We start from the raw sequence: 17,198 nt of genomic DNA, 5'->3' as shown, positions 1-17,198 counted from the left end.
TTATCTAGGCGGAAAAATTGTTACTTCAAAAAGTTACAATTTTTGCAATTTCAAATTTATCATCCTAACACTACTATATATATATATGTATATATATATATATATATATATATATATATATATATATATATATATATATATATATATATATATTCAGACAAGTACTGTTAAATAACAAAGAGTGTCCTTGCTTAATTAGCTTTTTTGTAATTTTTAAAATTTTCAAATTGTCTTTCTTTTTTCCTTATTTCTCGATTGAATCTGTGCAAAAGTCGTCTTTTTGGTTGTTTTTTTGCAACCACTTTCTACTATGTTTCATCAGTCGTCTCCAGGCAGTTTTGATTATTGTCCGTTTAAAATCTGGATGCTTTTATACGCTTCAATTAAAATTATATTTAAATTTATTGAAATGGGGAAGCATCTCAAGTGTTAAAAAGATCATTTTTAACGTGTAAAGAACATGGCTACAATAAATATATAATGGTTTTAAACGTGTGATTTACAAGATGGTGTAGAATTTTGTTTTTAATAATAATTTGTAACTTTACATTAAAACATATGCGTGTATATATATGTATATATATGTGTGTGTGTAAAAATTATAACTCATTTGTATAACCGAGGTCCCCTTTTATGATCATAAAGGCAACATTTACACACAAATCGATGAGGTAGCAATGGGGTCCGTATTGGGATCCACCTTTAACAACTTTTATATGTTCAACCTGGAGAATAAAATATTTAATACTATCAAAAAAACGTCTATTTATGTTAGTGACGTCGACGACATTTTTATTCTTGCTGACAATAACAACGAAAAAGAGAAACTAAAGGATCGTTTTCAAACAAAGTTCGTACTAGCTTTCACTCATAAATTAAATTCAAACTATAGTATTCCATTTTGTGACGTTCTCATAGACTCCAGTTAAAATGAATTAATTACTTCTCCGTATAAACAGACCATTGCAACAAATTCCTGCATCGTAAGCTTTAAAAGTGAATATCCCTACCGATACAAAACTACAATTATAAAAAACCTTATTAATCGAGCCAAATAAATTTTTCAAAGAAAAGGTCACATATATTATGAGTGTTATTTTATATAGACAAAGATCAAAAATTAAAAGCAACGAAAAAATCGTTATAATAAGCCCAACATATTTGTCTTCTGCACTTCATACACGTTTGTCTTCCATGTGCATACGATCATGATTAATTAAAGTTATGTTTTGTATAAATGTCATGTGTCTCTTTTTCATTTTTCTTATCATTTTGTAAAAGAAGAACCACATACTTTACAAGAATATGGTTTATATCCTTTATGTGTAAACATATGTTCAAACAAAGTTGACTTCCATGTAAAAGAAGAACCACATACTTCACAAGAATGTGGTTTGTTTCCTATATGTGTCAACATATGTCGCAACAAAGATGACTTATCTGCAAAAGAAGAACCACATACTTCACAAGAATGTGGCTTGTCTCCTGTATGTGTTCGCATATGTCGCAACAGATGTGACTTCTGTGTAAAAGAAGAACCACATACTTCACAAGAATGTGGTTTGTCTCCCTCTATTTTTTCATTTTTCTTATCATTTTGTTTAAGCCAGGGATGGGGCATCCTACCAGATGCCAAACATACACCTGCTATTTTAGACACTCCAAACGAGAGATCTTTTTAAGATTATAACCGTCCCTTTAAGTGTAATTGTTTGAATCTCCTTTGCACTTGGTTTACCTGGTATATTTGTAAGATAGTTTGTAAAATTCTTTTTCATAAGTCCGGTTGCTCCTATAATTACTGGAATGATAGAGATCTTCTTAAGGTTCCAGTTTCTTTTCATGTCATACATAAGACCCTGGTATTTAGTAATCTTTTCCCTCTCAGCTCTGTTTAACCCAGCATCATTCGGGACACTAACTTCCACCAAGGTTGCTTCCTTCTCCTTCTTGTCCCATATTACAATGTCGGGTTTTATAGCTCCGTTTTCTAGGTATGTGGCTGTAGGGATTGCATTGTCATTGTGGATGGTATATGACTTGTTTCCGACTGTTCTTTCGGGTATATGTTCCCATGACTTCTTACTGCATTCGATATTTAACTTATTGCAGATCGTCCAGTGGAGATATTTGCATACTTCATTGTGTCGCATTGTATAGTAGCCGTCCCCTAGCAGAACCTTACAGCTAGAAATCAGGTGGTTCACACTCTCTACTTCTGTGTGGCAGAACCTGCATTTGTTGTCTTTGCTGAGACCACTCATTTTTTTTAAACGCATTGGTCATCAAGCCTTGATCTTGGGCAGCTATTATATACTTCTCCTGGTCATAGTGGAGCGATCCATCCTTTAGCCAGCTTATAGACCTTTCCTTATCAATATAGTCTTGGTTATATTCGTCCAGAAAATACTTGGCCCGTTGTTGGTTGGCCCATTCTTCAACTTTCTTGTCATGGAAAGCTTTAGTGTATTTCTGGCGACTTTTTCTGGCTATTTCAGTCGCAGGTATCTTTTCTGTTTCTGTCTCACTTGTAAGACAGTCTTCCCCAAAATGTTTGGCCAGTTTTGTGATGGATGTTGTTCTACTGGCTCTTGATTCCTGATGTTGGTGTACCATCTTTAGAGTTGGGTTTTTAGAGCTCATCAGATATTGTCCGGTGCTCACAATAGTTGCACGATGTTGATCCAATTTAAAAACTCATCTGGCCAAAAATCTAAATGTCAAATAAAATAATAATTTTAGGAAATTTTTGGTGTTTGTTTAAGACAGAGTCGATAGATTCATTTTTAAAATTACGTCGTTTTAAGCAAAAACATTATTACATTGTAATCTCGAAAATAGTAATATGTTTAAAAATTATGAACATTCATCGAGTGGAAAGTTATTTATAGGTAAAAGAACATTTTTCGGAAAATTGGGTAAAATTGCTTTTTTCTTGGATGTCAAAGAGTAGACAGTGAAGATTTAACACACTCGGAACGCAAAGTTTAAATTAAACCAACATTTGTAGTCTAGAGTGATTCCTAAAAATACAATAACAGTTGTTCAACTCGATTAGTTTTCGTAGTTTTTGAATAATTTTTTATTGCATTGCAATTAAAAATAAATGTTTTTAATGTTTAAAATTAGTTAAAAAAGTTATTGAATTAGAAAAAAAAAATTACCTTTTATTCCAGGAATTCAATAGAAAAAAAAATGCGGATGAGTTCGTTTTTTTTTTGTTTTTTTTTGTATGCAAAATATAAAATTTGTTTTATTTTTTAAGATTTCTTTAGTAAATTGATTCAACTTTTATTTTGTGTGTTCAATTCATTAAGAAATAAAATATATGAAAATATAAAAGAATCAAAATTAAAAGTTGAAAAACACGATTTAAACGTGAAATTATTTAAAAAGAAAATCAACTGCTAAAGAACAAAGAATTTAGGTCATCATAAAACGGTGTAATCATTATTTCGTTCCTCGTGTAAAAATGTCCGTTCATTAGTTAAGTGTGACGAATTTTATTTATTTTTTTATTTATTTAGTTTAAATAATTTTTTTATTAATAATTAATACTTGTTTGAGTTTCTTTAGTAAATTCCGGCGTAACGGAGAAAGAACCGTCCTGGTGCAACAAAAACCGGTGTAAAGTGAAAATCTCACATCTGCCAAAAAATGTTCCGCCATTTGACCACGACGAGTCCGGTTTGCATATTTTAGTTAAAAAAGAAATAATAATAGCCATCTTGATTCTCAATTTGTGCTCTGTAGGCACAAACGCGCAGCCACTTTAACAGTAAGCCACTTCTTTCTCCACACTCCCCCCTGGTCTCATGATCACAGAGATGGCAGGGGGTGGCGATTGCTACCGTCGGGTGCTTCTACGAAGGGGGGCAGTGCTGCTCTCATCTTCGTGTGCGCTCTCATCCACCGCCTGATGGTCGGGGAAGGCTTCATCTCCGTGGAGTCTACTGATATCAGTCACTGCTTGATAGGGATGGTGCAAACCAAAGCGATGCTCCCCTAATCTCAGAGTCAGAGTCACTCTCATCGTCCACTGGATGTGGTACATGTCTTGCCGGCCGTAGGTCCCTAACGTGACGGAGTATGCCATCAACCTGGACACACTGCTGCCTCACCACATCGGTCACTGTACCCCGTTTATACTTGTCAGTACATCGGTTTCCTGGCGACTTCACCCAGACAGTCTCCTCTTTGGCATATCGATTCCATTCTATCTCAGTGGCCACAGTTGTATCGGTGTGGATTCCTTTTTCTCGGACACGGTACTGATATATTGTGTTTGCAGGCGCCGTTCCTGGAGAGACGCCATCCTTTGGCATGAGATTATACCAGTACACAGCTTTTGCGATGATGCACTGCTTCCTAGCTGCAATTGTTCTGATACTGCGATGGCTTCTCTCAGCTATACCATTGCCAGAAGACACATAAGCGCATCTAAGCCGCAGCCACACACCCCATTCTTGTAAGAACTGCCTCATCTGATGGCTGCAAAAGGCTGGGTCGTTGTCCGTCAGCACTTCATCAAGCGCACCTCTTTCACAGAACACGAATGACAGCTGGCGAATAATGTTGCAAGAGTACTGGCGCCCGAGAAGTCTCCAGACTGCGAAACGTGTAGGCCCACAATCGATGAGGGTAAGAAAGTGGTTGCCACCGTAGTGTGTGATGTCCATGCCCACTCTCTGCCACTTACCACTCACTCCCAACTCCCCTTTCTTCCATCGTGCTGGAGCTGGATCGATGGATTGGCAGGTCTTTCCACCACTGTTGGGATATCTTTTTTTCTACTCCTGGATCAATCATCTTGACAAAGTACAGTGTCTGCTTGATGCCAGGATGTACACACTGTCGATGAATGTCAATGATACGCGCTGCATCCACATTACACACAACTGCTGCACATGTGTTTTGCAGATTATCAGAATCTCTCCGAGCACCAGCCAGAAGCCATCGTTGAGGGACTCTTGTCAGAGCATCTGCTCTGTTGAGCGCAGACCTGATCAACACCACATCCATAGTCAGGCCATACTCTGTGATGGTGTCGACCAAGGTGGCAAGCCATATTCGAATTAACATCTCACTCGATGCTCGTGTCATCAGCCGTGCTCTTCCACTTAATGCATCGGTTATCCACCGATGAGTGCATGCCGAGTCAGTCATGATATGTAGAACCTTGGCTTGCCATTGAAGCGCCAAGTTAACGCCCTTCAATTTGGCATCTAGTTTGGCCAGGTTTATGTGCCTCGAATCATTCTCTAGCCGAAGCCAACAGGCATCTTCAATAATGGAATCATTAACTGCAAGGACAACTCCAAGGGCCAGTGAACTAGCATCCACCCAGACCGTGAACTCATTCCCGCTGACGCACCACTTTCCCTTAACGGGGTAATCACTGGTCACCCTGGACACAGTCTCTGTCAGCATGCTCCTTAGGGTGACATCGTGTACTGCATCGTCCCATCCCGACGACACGGCTGTTGCACGTCTTTTTATGACCGACACGGCCACCCTGAGCCAACCGCACAGGGAAATAGCCTACCATCTTTCCACAAAGCGAAAACACTGTTCGTCGAGTGATATTTGATGGGACCTTGGGGACGTGACTTCCTCTTCACCAGCAAAGTTCCTCCCTGCTATTGCGCACGTGCAGGCTGAGAACTTTTGCTCCATCGCACAGATGCTCTGGTTCCTTACATGCCATTCCAAAACTCTCAAAGTGCATTCTAACCGATTGCGCTAACCCTAGCCTAGTTAGACAATATCAGGTTCCTCCAATTTCCAGTAGGAAATGGCCACAACTTCTTCTCAATTCTGCTTTTTCCACCCATTCCTGCACTGAGTAATCAGTGCTACTGCCATCAAACAGGGGAATTAGCTTGGGGTCAAATCCTGACGTCATGCCGAGATAGCTTGTGTTCGTTACAACTCTACTTTCAACCGAGTTGTTGTTTGTTTCGTTCACCACACTCTTTTCTTCTACCTCTCTTTTTACACACGTCCGTTCGCTTTAGTGACTAAAAATCCTCTGTCCTCCCGCTTTTCTTTCCTCGTTATTTATGGAATCAGGGTACGAGATTCTTCGAGATTCCCCGAGACTTTTTCCCACATAAACGCATGCGGGCACCATCTTGATTTTCAATTTGTGCTCTGCATGCACAAACGCGCAGCCGCTTTAACGGTAAGCCACTTCTTTCTCCACAGTTTTGGTTCTAGAGTTTATGGCGATTTCAACCATTATCACAGCATGATCAGCGTTCCCAAGTGGGCTGTCAGCATTCGTCATACAATCATCAGGGACTGTGGTCAGAAACAGATCTAGAAATGTTGTGTTGTTCTTTCTGGTCAGGGGAAATCGTTGGAAACGTAACCATTTGTGATAGGGAGTGAGATATAGAGACGCTATGTGTTGTGTTGGCCACTGCGTCTGTGTAAGTAGAGAATCTAAGCCAGTTTCTGTGGTGGACATTAAAGTCACCAAATACATGTACTTCTGCGCTAGTGTCTATGCTGTCAGAGATTGTTTATTATGGAGAGAGTGGTAAGTACCTAATGTTATGTTACATATTTAGTCTAAAGCCCATAAAGTCTTGATCATCCGTTTGTTAGGGGAAATGCTTCAACATCAGCTAAATTATTTATAAGCCAACGGATGTTCGTGAATGCAAGACTCAATGGGAGAATCAAGTTGGATTTGTTTTACACTAAACCTGGTTTAAGCTTATTTTTTATTGTACTGTCATCATATGTTTTAAAGAGTTTCAGTTTAGGTAAGGGGGAACTGAAGAAGAGCTTATGCAGAGTGTCAGACATGCAGCACAAGTAGACCATCATCAACTAGGATTGTGGCATCAGGAAAGCCCAGCGGAGATGAGTGTGGGGGCCCTTTCCATGCGCGACATGGCACTACAAACATCCCAATATTATACAACTGTTGATGGAGCAGCCGCTCGAAGTGATACCAAAGAGATAGCGCACCTGTACTACCAGTCGGAAACAGCAGTCAGAAACTTTCAATCCTCTACCCTCAACCCACCGGAAGACGGTTAACCGAATCTAATTGCACAGGTATGTGGTACTCAAGCACTCCCCAGTTCACAGTTTTGAGGAGTGGGATGTGTCGGGAATAGAGAAAACTGAGTGTTTCTTTCGAATCATTATGATAGCGTCTCTGTATCTGAATAATAGCCGGGCGATAGACAGAGCCTATCTACTCCTTAAGTATTTTACGTTTGCAAATCGGTATTTTTTTAGAGTCACCAGCTTTAGGAATGTTGTCATCCAAGACTGAAGAGGTCTCCCTCCTGTTTGTTTTAGTTTCAGTTTTCCTTCTCCTAGATAGATGATTTGGGAAGAGCTACTTGGTCCGTCGGCACTGAGAAGGATTGCTCTGCGCCTGGGTCCTTATCCAGGTATTTCTGCGACCCCGTGTGGTTAGTGTTACTGGGTTAGTTTGTAGAGGTTATATATCTGCTGAATAGTTACACTCCTTGCTATTTCATTGTTACTGGATAAGTAAAGCTCACGCTGTGTAAGCAACTATGTTTGTTAGCAGGCTTGTTAGAAAGGAGTTAATGTTTTTTAAGGCTTTTCCTTTATATTTTTATTTAATTTATATGTTAACTTAGGTATAGGATAACGTTACGGTATGAGTAGGTATGAAGAATTAAACAAAGAATTGTGCCCAATCTCTGTATATTTTAGATGACAGGAGGGTTAAAATGTAAGTGCACTACAGTACGGGTAAAACTGGAGGTAAGTTTTGAGTCATGTGTAATTAAGTAAATAGATATTTGGCCAATTTTCAGATGCGAATAAGTAGAAGTTGTAGGTATTAAGTGTGTTTCTACTATTGAAGGAAGATAATTCTAGCTTTCAATTAAGAGGAGACATTGTTATGTAATGCAGATCACTTTACTTCTGAGTACATATTTTGGCTGTTGGAATGAACTCTAATGCATGTCTTATAGGTAGTAATGTATAGATGTTTAGTGATGACTATTAAGTGGTCAGCATGTGAAGGTTAAGGACTGGGAGTTAGAGATTCCACTACAAAGGCGTGTGCAATGTAGGAGTTTTAATGGCAGCTTGGGGGGTAGAGCAGGTTGTTAGCTTTCAAGAGACGGAGGTTATTAACAAATTAGAGTAGACTTTCATTAGGATTTACAGTTTTAAGTAAAGGTTGGTTTGGGAATTTTATTTTTTTTGCATGCAAGTTAGATAAATGCAGTCGCCTTGGAGGTAAAGTATATATTGGAATTACTGTCAGGTGTTTTTTCAGTTATAAGAGAAACAATTAGTACATGGTGATTCGAAATTCGTATTTTCTATTTATAGGCAGTCATCAAGGTCAGTCATAAAGCATTGTATCTACTTAGAAAATAGCCCTCGTGACACAGCTAAGATAACTGTATATTTCTGTTACAAATATAGTGAAAGTTAAATATATATTCAGTGGTTTGGTATAGATATCAAGGAGGCCACTTTATTTATACAAGCGAGCATATGGTAATTGTAGATATTAAGTATATTACTTAAATACATCTGTTTATTGATGAAGAGACATGACTTGTAACACAACAGTAGAAGGGCACGAAGGGAATTAAAATATTTATTTTCTCTCCATATTGGGGTTGATTGTAAAACGGAAATCCATAGTCGCATATTTCTGCCCCGTCCACTTATTTCACAAATGAGTAACTCCAACATAATATTTAAATAATTTGCTCGTGCATTTATATGCAACTTAAAAAAACTAGAGATATATTCTGGACCTCACTCTGGGACATTCGTTGAGTAGAAAAAAAAACTGGAAACCTGATAAAGCAAATAATTACACAAGAACACCAGAGAAAAAGTATTGCTCGTTTTAAAAATGGTGAACACATACATACTGATTAATTACTTGATTACTTTATATTCGTTGATTAGCTTGTAGTGCAAATATATTAAATCAGAATTAAATTGGTTCAAAAACATAATATATTATACTTTATTGAACATCATCGTTTAACAAGTAAATGATATGTTACAGTAATTAAATATTGATATCTCTGGATTATGAAAACTAATATTGAAATAATTGTATCCAAAAAAATATAAATTCTGCTATGAGTCTAATCTGGGCGAAAAAATCGTTATTATAAGTATATATAAAATCGTTATTATGTGTTCAACATATTTGTCTTCTGCACTTCATACACGTTTGTCTTTTATATGTATATGATGAATTAAAATAAACTTTTTGTATGAATGTCATGTGTCTCCTGTATGAGTTTGCTGCAACATATTTGCCTTGTGTGAAAAAGAACACACTCCACAAGAATATGATTTCTATTTTGTATGTGTTCGCATATGTCGCAACAAAGTTGGCTTCCATGTAAAAGAAGACCCACATACTTCACAAGAATGTGGTTTATCTCCCGTATGTGTTAACATATGTCCCAACAAATGCGATTTCCATGTAAAAGAAGAACCACATACTTCACAAGAATGTGGTTTCTCTCCCGTATGTGTTGACATATGTCCCAACAAATGCGATTTCTGTTTAAAAGAAGAACCACATACTTCACAGGAATGTGGTTTTTCACCTGTATGTGTTAACGTGTGTTGCAACATATTTGACTTATCTGTAAAAGAATAACCACAAATTTCACAAGAATATGGTTTCTCTCCTGTATGTGTTCGCATATGTCGCAGCAAAGATGACTTCCGTGTAAAAGACGAACCACATACTTCACAGAAATGTGGTTTATCTCCTTTATGGGTTAACATATGTTGCAACAAAGATGACTTCTGTGTAAAAGAAGAACCACATACTTCACAAGAATGTGGTTTATCTCCCGTATGTGTTAACATATGTTGCAACAAATGTGACTTCCGTGCAAAAGAAGAACCACATACTTCACAAGAATGTGGTTTCTCTCCTGTATGTGTGAACATATGTCGCAACAAAGATGACTTCTGTCTAAAAGAAAATCCACATACTTCACAAGAATGTGGTTTGTCTCCTGTATGTGTTAACATATGTTGCAACAAATGTGACATCCGTGTAAAAGAAGCACCACATAATTTACAAGAATCTGGTTTATCTCCCATGTGTGTTTGCATATGTTGCAACAAATGTGATTTCTTTAATAATAAAAACAACCTACATGTATTAAATAATTTTGTTTTTCTTATCCCTTTGTTTCTATTTTACTTTGTTTCTATTTTACTTTGTTTCTATTTTACTTTGTTTCTATTTTACTTATTGATTTTTGCATAACTATTTTTCATGCATTTATCGAATTTTGCAAAAACCAACCAAAATCTTTAGCATTCACATTCATTCACCTTTGTTAGTAAAATATGTTTTCATTTTATCAACTCCAATCTGTACTGATTTTAGTTTTAGCAGATGTTTTAGATTTTTCTTAACCATGCAGGATTTTTTTTGCATTTTTAAATTTTCTATGCATTTTTTACATTGATTGTAATGCTATATGTTAAAGAATTCATACACATAAGAAGAACAATGTTTTGAACTACTTTGCATCAAATTCACACGTCTATGATTTCTTTGCTTCCAAATATTTTTACGAAATTTATATGTGGGCATTTCCAAATATGTTATGAGTTTCTTATATCATCAACGAAAAATAAAGATCCATTCTAATCAAATAATTGATTTCGGTTGATTGCTGCAAACCCTGAAAATATAAAATAGATTCCATGTGATAATATTTAACTTTTAAACGTATTCTTATGAAAAAGTCAACAAATTCATCAATTAAAAAAATATATATAATTAGTACATTTTAATACTTATTTAAAAGCCAATACATTCATTATTGAAAAAATAAATATAATTGGAACATATTGTAAGATTTAGAAAATTTTTTTTAGGTATATTTGCTACAGTACAATTTAGGATTCAGTAAGAAAAAAACGCAATCGACTCTTAAAATTATCGTAAAAATATCCGTTGTAACATTTTCATTAGGATTATTAGTTTAACAAATATAATTATCTCCCTTACATTTTTAACGTGTTCTGCAAATTCGATAAAAAAGATACAGAATTCCTGCAGTAATACTTATTTTTTGTTGTATAATCTGATTTATGTGCTACGATATAACAGAAACCAGTTTTCAACTGCGAATGAATTCGCAACCTTAATTTGAAATTCAATATGGCGGACGGAATCATAGGTTCGCAGAAAAAAAACACAAAGAGAAATCATTTTTGAATTAGAGACGATTTCTTTGGTTTGACAGATAAAATTAGTCTTATTTTATTTATCACATTTTAATATTCACATGAGAAAAAACGATTACAGGTTTCATCTTCCTTAAATTGATATTAAGTTAAAGTAGATGACAACTAGACATTTTTTTTTCAATTTCTGTCAAACAGCTGGTATTTGTGGTATTTGTGGTATTTAAAGAAGCAATCATACCAGGCCTTTCTCATATTATGAAATGTATTACTTTAATTGTCGATAGCTTTCTGTTCTCTTGTTCGTAAGGGGATTTTTTTACATAGGCATCACCACATTATCAAGGCCAAGAGGCCACTCAAGGATAAGGGTTAAAGAATGTACAGTAGAAATTGGACAATATAGTAATCATTAGTAATGAAAATTTGGTAAATGTGATAACTTATATGGAACGGCTCATCAAGAACTTATTTACGTTAGACTTGAACACAACCATATTGTAGTCAGCCGGAAAGCAGGAAAACGGAAAACAATTCCACAGGCGTGCAGTTTTAAGAAAGAAGCTTTGTTCATGGAATCTATGTTTAGGTTTAGGCACAGATAAAGAGTGGGGGGAATTATTGATAGTGTTTACAGCTAGACGAGTGTTTCTTGTGAAAGTTTGGCGAGGGGGGACCATAGATGTAAGCTCAGTCGAACACTTTCCATGAAAATAACGATACATCAGAGACAAACTCGCAACATCTCTTCTGTGAGATAGAGGCTGCAAGGAAGAGAAAAGGACATCTCTTACGAGGCTACGAAGTCTATTTTGAACTCTATCAAGGCAGGACAAGTCCTTTCTAGTAGCTCCTGCCCAGATGTGGCAACAGTATTCCATCCTTGGACGTACCTGGCTCTTATATAGATAGAGAATAGCATCAGCAGTGAGATATCTACCGGATCGATAGAAAGATCCCACCATTTTTCCAGCGGCCTTGGCAACAGATTTGATGTACGTGTTCCATTTAAGATCAGGAGTAATGGTCAAGCCAAGAAGCTTGTCAAAACTTGAGGCCTCCTGAAGACGAGAGCCATTCATTTCAATTGATGCCAGATGTGGATCAGAATGTTGATGATGTAAAGAGAGAAGCTTGGTTTTAGATGCATTAAAAGTAACCAGCCACTCCTTATCCCATTGTACTACGTGCTCAAGATCAGAGGAGAGAGAATTGGAGAGAACTTGGTCGTTTACTTTCTTAGATGTGCTACCATAAATGGTAGTGTCGTCAGCATAGATGTCTACAAATGATGTAAGGATGTGATTTGGAAGATCATTAATATAGATCAGGAAAAGAGTTGGGCCCAGGATGGATCCCTGAGGGACACCGGCATTAATACTGTGAGCTTCTGATTTTTGCCCATCAACTACTACTCTTATGAACCTATCAGAAAGAAATGATTTAATAACTGAGAAGACATTTCCAGCAATACCATAGCTAGAGATCTTATGAAGTAAACCTTTATGCCATACCCTATCAAAGGCCTTAGATATGTCAAGAGCAATTGCCCTAGAAAAGTTGCCTCCGTCGAGAGATTTGCTAATCCTATGAGATATAACTCTAAGGACATCTGCTGTAGATCTAGCAGAACGGAAACCATATTGAGTGTCACTAAGAAGGTTATTTTTGTTGAGATGGTTGATTACTTCTGTATTTAACACAGATTCCAGCAACTTACTCATGACGCACAGGAGACTTATTGGCCTGTACTGAGAGGGGGATGAGCGATCACCTGAATTCTTAAATACAGGGCATACTGATGAAATTTTCCAGGGAGATGGGAAACTATTCTCCTTAAGACAACGTTTAAACAGTTTTGTAAGTATGGGCGCTAGTTCAGGTTGAAGTTTTTTGAGTACTATAATTGGAATACCGTCAGGGCCAGTTGCTTTACTGGAATCAAGGTTTTTGATTAGCTTGGCAACATCACGTACAGATATACGTATATCACATAGCGTGTTTTCTGATACAGGAGGAAATATTGGGGGTTGGCAGCCTTGATCGCAAAGGGTAGAATTAGCTGAAAAGTTCTTGACAAAGAGTTTGGCTTTGTCTGATGCTGACGAGATTACCTCAGGTCCATTGATAATAGGTGGGATGGAGCACACGCTTCTGTTCAGGATTCTGTTTGCTATTTAGCAAAACTGGTGGGAACCAAGCCCCTGCTCAGCTACTTTGGACTTAACAGATTGAGCATACAACTCTCTTGCATTCTTTATTACTTTCTTACAATGGTTGCTGGCAGTCCTGAAAGCGGCTTTAGTTTTCATACATCTAATACGTTGGAAACAGTGGAAAAAGTGATTTCTGTGCGCAATGGCAGCAGCACATTCTGGAGAGAACCATGGCTGGTTGTTAGGTTTTTGCTGAAACTTTTTAGAGGGTATGAAACGGTCAATACCTACAATTAACCATTCCGTCAGGTCTAATACTATAGAGGACACATCCTTTTTAAACATGGAATGCAGAGGTAGATCAGATATAAATGTACGGAAGCTATCCCAGTCAGCCTTAGTGTATAGATATACTTTACGATGGAGAGGTACGTCTGGGGACTTATTACATTAAATGCTGATGGGATAGTCCCTTTTGGAGAGGTGAATTCTCACTATGTAGGTACGGGTAAAAATGGATGAATCGACATAAAATAAAAATAGGGGGACATTTGAAAGCCGATTTATCATATCCAACTACTTTTTGATTGTATTTGAAAGATTAAAGACTAAAGTTATTTTCCCAACGAAAAAAAAGTTAATTTTTTGAAAGATTAACGACTAAAGTTATTTTTCCAAAGGGGAAAAGTATTTGTACACGTGAAAAAAAAAAGTTATGAAAAATGTTTTCATGGCGAGCTAACCAATTCAGCTAAATTTTGAAGTTAAATAAATTCATTGTAAAAATCCTTTAAAAATAAATATTAGTTTTCTGGGTCTATTTTAAAGATAATTAGTAAAATAAAATCCTATAACGTTATGTAATTAAAAGGATGGTACTGGTGCTGGATTTTATTTTTGTCCCCAGACATGCATGCATACATTCCTATTCTGAACGTTTGTATCATTTTTACCATTTCTTAATTTAATTATTTTACTATGTCCCTGTTTTAAAATTATATTTTATTTTTATTTTTCAAGATTATATAAAAATTATGCTATGTCGAAAGTTTCATTCATGCAAGTAAGGAAAATATTAAAATCTTACATATAAAAATTAAGCGAAACCTGTAATCGAAAAAAAAGAAATATTTTTTTTGCAATTATAATTTTTTGTCTGAAAATATTAAATAAACAAATGATAATATAGGTAGTCCGAGAAAGTAATTTTTCTTTGAGTTATATGGAATTCATTAATATGGACTTCAGGGGCTTTGTTTGTAATATTCCTGTAAAAATTAAATATTAAAAAAAATATTATAATTTATGATGCTTTATTTTCATTAAAAAAAAACAAAAATAAATTAATGCATTTTTTTTACTACTGAAAACCATACGTTTAGTAAATTAATTTTTTGTTTAAGCGAAATAATACATTTCCATTAAAATGTAAATAAAAATAATGCGTTTATTATATTCCTTGATCACTATTTGATAAATGCTGAAAATCTCATAGAAATTGGTTAATTTCCTGAGTTTTGGTGAATTTTTAAGTAACGAGAGGGGTCAAAATATTAATACATTTCAAGCATCGGCATTCCTTTTGCACGCACATATCACTATGAAATGACCATGTGTCTAACTTTTCTGAATCTAAACAAATTTAGTCTTTAAGTTAAGTTAAAACTGTATTCTCTGTTTCATTGTCGGAATGCCTTCCTCCCAAGTATAACCTTCTCCTTTTTGAGCAACAGGGTAGGCTAATGATGTAGCCAATCTCATAGTTATGTTATTGCATGGGTTTCCTTTTTAATCCGTGCTTATTTCAGTTTCTCTCATGATGAGGATGCATACACATGTTGTTGTTGTCTTGCATTTGTAACATGACAGCTCCCACATCATGAGGTGATACATCCAATGATACTGTTCTTTTCTCCACGGGCTATATAATGACGTGTGAGACACATGGATAAGGTTAGCTGAATATCACACAGAGTTTATCTGGGGACATCAGCAGGGGAAAAAAATCATCTATAAATTTTGACCAATCTCCAATTTACCTACATCTAAAATTTCAAGTGTGCAGACCCAAAATTGGCGGAGGAGTTTGGTAGAATCCGTAAAAGTTAACTCTTTCAACTTTGACCTTTTGGTAGCGTGATTTTCGCCTCCAAACTGATTAAAGTGCTTGTCACTTGTCTGAATACTTATTATGTAAATTTCAAATGTTTACACTAAAAATTGGCTGAATAGTTTGCTAGAGACCGCAAAGGTAAAATCTTTTGAACTTTGACCCCTTGGCAGCTCAAATTTGGAGACAACTTACATAAAGTAAGCATAAATGAGCACTTACTTCATGGCCAGTCAGGCGTGTAATTAGTCGCAATTTATCATTTTTGCAGCAGTTAGTGGTGGTGGGGTAATATATATTTCGACTTATGTTTTGTAAGGAGAGTAAAATTTCACCAACTAATTTTAAAACGAAAGATACTTTCTTATGTTTTGTAAGGAGGGTAAAATTTCACCAACTAATTTTAAAACGAAAAATACTGTAAAACTATTGTTCCTATTTACCTGCCTCCTCCCACAAGGGCAGAGTTAGGCATAAGGTTGGTTTTTAATGTGCGGAAATCCATCTCCCTAAAAAGGGGCATTCTGGATAGAAACAAACACAAAAATTGTTTCAATCTAGAAGGATTTCCCCTCCATTGATCGAGGTCAGAAAGGTGAAGTACAGTACTAGAACAGATACTACACTTTGCTCCTAGCCAAAAGGCCAAGGAATGTACAGTAACAATTTTGTTGTTGTTTTTTTTAAATGTTAATATTCAAAATAATATTTGATATTTAAAAAAAGTGCCTTTGTATTTTTTGTTTTACATTCTATAAAGGTCCTGGATATGACCTTAAACTATATCCAGTGCTAAGGCCCCAGCTTGCGGGCTTTGGGGAGTATGGAGCCACACTTTAATTGTCATTGCTTCCAGGTCCACTCTTATCCGGAGTGGTAGTAGCTGTTAGGGTCCAATCTATGGGTTAAACAGAAACCGACTTGAAAAAAACAAATATATTGTATTAAAAAAAATTCCTTCAAAATCACTGGATTTGGCATTAAATAACCTGAAAAGGGTTAGGGTTAGGGTAGGAAACAATTTAATAACCTGAAAAGGGTTTATATGCAATGAAACAAAAACAACCAACAAAAAAATTTATATAAAATTAAAAAAAAAATAAAGGGGGTTAAATTTCACTTTTTAATTCGGGGACATTTTTATATTTTCACCAGTAAAAAAAAAATCGTGCTGAATCTTAAGAATTTAAAAAATAGCTGATATAAAACAGCTATAATGGAAGTCCCGATAATCATTTAAAAGTCAAAAATTAAACAAAATACTGGTAGGAAACCACCAAATAAATGTCACAATGATATTTTTAAAGGTTATCTTTATTAAATTGTTAAGTGGAAGTACAGAATAGTTAACAACATAAAGAATATAATAATATATAATATCGAAAAAAAACATAAGAAAGCAAAAACTGATATGAGATCCAATTTCTTCCAACAAAAAAATTACAGATATTTTTGTTTGCTAACTGGTCATGAAGTGGGTGCTCATTTTACGTTAAATTTATATAGGAATTATATAGGAAAGTGATTACCAACCTTAAAAACTTAAATATTTATTATTTTATTCTGTTTGCGGATATTTTAAAGCTGTTAAAACGTAGTTGCCAAAATAAAATAAAGTCAACTTTTTAAAGGAGTAAACTGCGCTGGGTTAAATTGTAAAACTTTACAACTATTTTTTCTATATTAAATTTCTGCTAGTTGGTGATGGGCAATAAATATGTTCATTTTAT

The 17,198-nt window shown here is 35.6% G+C and overlaps 1 pseudogene; it reads right to left on the bottom strand.

The window, feature by feature from the left end:
* Window positions 1-15,941: 15,941 nt before the first annotated feature.
* LOC145271917 (U2 spliceosomal RNA) lies at window positions 15,942-16,126 on the bottom strand (annotated as a pseudogene).
* Window positions 16,127-17,198: the final 1,072 nt, after the last annotated feature.

This window comes from Euprymna scolopes, chromosome 46 (assembly GCF_053919585.1).
Source record: "Euprymna scolopes isolate OS-2025 chromosome 46, ASM5391958v1, whole genome shotgun sequence".
Taxonomy (NCBI): domain Eukaryota; kingdom Metazoa; phylum Mollusca; class Cephalopoda; order Sepiida; family Sepiolidae; genus Euprymna; species Euprymna scolopes.
The sequence above is the reverse complement of the archived record's forward strand: the minus strand, read 5'-3'. Positions and strand labels throughout refer to the sequence as shown.